Source organism: Thermobia domestica, chromosome 18 (assembly GCF_964235325.1).
Source record: "Thermobia domestica chromosome 18, izTheDome1.hap1.1, whole genome shotgun sequence".
NCBI lineage: Eukaryota > Metazoa > Arthropoda > Insecta > Zygentoma > Lepismatidae > Thermobia > Thermobia domestica.
Genome location: NC_137471.1, coordinates 508,642 through 511,733, shown reverse-complemented (window position 1 = coordinate 511,733; position 3,092 = coordinate 508,642). Strand labels below are relative to the sequence as shown.

The window sequence follows — 3,092 nt, the reverse complement described above, 5'->3', positions numbered from 1 at the left end:
TTTAAATTTTTATACAAAGTGAAAAATACTCTTTTGTTATTATGCATGTGATACTGGCCAGGTGTAATGTAGGCGCGAACGAAAATCACTAGGCCACTACACAGAACAAGAGAAGAAAATTAGCTGAATATGAGATCCAATACAGAATTTAGCGAAGGTTAAGAGAAGCAATCAATAAGGGTTATACACTGATCAGCCAGAACATTATGACCATCAACCTAATAGTCGATATGTCCATCTTTGGCACGGAAAAGAGCGGCAACGTGTATTGGCATGGAAGCAATGAGGTCTTGGTAGGTAGCTGGAGGGAGTTGGCACCACATATGCATACATAGGTCACCTAATTCCCTAGAATTCTAGGGAGTGGGGTAATCCGCTCTCACGGTACGTTCAATCACATCCCAGAGGTGTTCGATTGGTTTCAGATCCAGTGAATTGGGTGGGGGAGGGTTAGCACATCAATTGGAAGTCTTCACTGTGTTCCTCGAATCACTCCATCACTTCTTGGCCTTGTGACATGGCGCATTATCTTGTTGAAAAATGCCACTGCCGTCGGGAAACAGTCGTCATAAAGGAGTGTACGTGGTCTGCAACCAGTGTACGATACGCCTCGGCCGTCATGGTGCCTTGAACGAGCTCTACTGGACCCATGAATGCCCACGTCAATGTTCCCCAGAGCATAATTGAGCTGTCGCCAGCTTGTCTCCGTCCCACAGTACAGGTGTCAAGGAGGTGTTCCCCTGGAAGACGACGGATTCGCACCCGCTTTTTATTGCATTACTTATTTTTATTTTATTATATACGAATAGTGCTTAGTTTGCTATTTTTGTTGAAGAAAATCTCACTTATTTCGCGTTCTGATAAAGCTTTTTAGCAGTAACGACGCTAGCTTTAATTTCTTGTGGGGTAACAAGTGGAGGGACAGCTAGTTTTTGTATATCGAAAATAATAGTTTTACATTAGCTACTTGAGATACAGTACAATGCAGCACCCACCGCCCTTGTTCCTCTCTAGCGTAGTAGCTGACTTTTGGACAACCCTCGCAGAAAAGTTGCAGCTGGCTACATTCAACATAAATTGTGCGTAACCTCAATAACGTGCAGTCATATATTCATGCATGATAAGCACAGATTAAATCTTGAATTTTGAGTACTGCAACATCTTTCCCTTTACGAAAAGATGTTGATAACTTAGGCTGGGTGCTCGAGTTTCGTTATCAGTGTGTGCAATACGTGACAGCCCTGAAATCAGTAGATTTTAACTCACAACGCTTGGTCTAGTAAGCGAAAAATTACCAAGGGAGAAAAAAACACTACGCTTGATTACTATATGCTAACTAACAATGCAAATGAATACTCTAATTATTGCAAATATTATACTTTAAAAGAAAATGTACAGTTTCAGGTTCCACCGAGATTTGAACTCGGATCGCTGGATTCAAAGTCCAGAGTGCTAACCATTACACCATGGAACCTTGTTGTCTACAGTTCTTTTAGGATTTTGCTTATGCGTGTAAATATTCCATGGGTAACTACGTAAGCGTCAAACAGTCAGCTCAACATACATACATCTATTATCTGATGTTTTATCAAAGTCAGTGATGTCAACCTGAAACATTATAAAATCCCATCTCGAGAAGCAGAAATTCCCATTTTGCACTTGAATTTCCCTGTTATACTCATTACAAAATTAAGAAAAAAAAAAAAAAGAAATGTAACTATTGTATGTCACACATTTTCTTGAATATATGAGTAAAATATCGTAAATTTCAATCTTCTACGCTTATCAAGTAGTTGTTTCTTAACTGTTTTTTTTTCTTAATTGAAAGCAGAGGCGCCGACCTTGAAAGCATAGGCAGGACACTTTTGGCCCCCTAATATTAAAAGGTGGGGGTCCTCGCCTTCCAATATAATCCAGTCGAGGAAGGATTAGCAAAGAGGAGCGATAATTTTTGTCGTAAACTTCGTCATGCCTTTAATTCAATATTAGGAACAGCCTTCTTATTCGACAGAAAACGCCGTTTCCTAATTGGTGTTTTCAATAGAGCACTGAAGCTTCAACCAACACTCTGGGAGCACTGATATGAAAAGTAAAGATGAATGTGATGCGCAAAGTTGCAGTGAAGTTCTCAAATTTTGAACTTGAATTTGTTTTAATGCCTTTAAGTGAATTTGACTTAGGTCGTGAATTTCGCAGCGGAGTAGGGGACTGAGATCTGGGGCAGGGAATGGGGCTTTCACCAAGAAGTTGATAGAAAACAGCTGAATATGAAGATTTATTTATTCATTGTTTGGGTCCCTCCATTATTTTCTTCAAGTCGGCGCCTATGATTGAAAGAAAGGGTAAAGATTTTGGAGAAAACAAGTATATTTTGTCATCAGATTTAAGTTATTTCTTTTTGACATCATACTGTAATGAGCGTAAGGATAGTAGAGGAAATTTGTTCTCTAGTCGTCTTGTGTAAAACATTCTCCAGTCGTCTTGTGTAAAACGTTCTCCAGTCATCTTGTGTAAAACGTTCTCGAAGTTGGTTTGTTTCTCATTTTACATTTTATTTTTTCCCATTAATTGTATTATTGGTATTTAAAAAGTATCAGAGTACAATTTATACATCTTGGAGCTTGCTTTTGGAGAATCACGAGTGGTTTGCACTAGCGTGCATTTTTCCAGCAACAAAATTTGGCAATTAACACTGATTTCAAAATTGTTGAGGAGTCATTGGTGTACTTTCCATTCATAAAGAATTTTCTTCTTGTCGACAAAAAGTCCCATAATTGCTGCCAATTGCGACGAAAATCCCCTTTATCCCTTTTCCAGAAATTAATGTAAAAAAAAAAAATGGATTTTCCCCGCGAGTTGACATCACTGTGTCAAGTTAGAAATTAATGTGTACATTTGTTTACAGAGTACCTCCAACAGATGGCATGGCAATCTTCAATTAATTTCTAAAATCTTGCTCTGTTTTGTTTTGAACTGAAAATTAAAGAGGAATGTCGTTCCCCAGTTGGTCGAGTATCATTTACTATGATACTCTATAGTTTATCTGTAGTAAATTAAGATATAGTAAATTATACCAGCTGTAAATACTGAAA

The 3,092-nt window shown here is 38.3% G+C and overlaps 1 non-coding gene across 1 annotated transcript; it reads right to left on the bottom strand.

Annotated features, from left to right (window-relative positions):
* Positions 1-1,402: 1,402 nt before the first annotated feature.
* TRNAQ-UUG (transfer RNA glutamine (anticodon UUG)) lies at positions 1,403-1,474 on the bottom strand. Its single transcript has one exon. It is a non-coding gene; the product is annotated as a tRNA-Gln (tRNA).
* Positions 1,475-3,092: the final 1,618 nt, after the last annotated feature.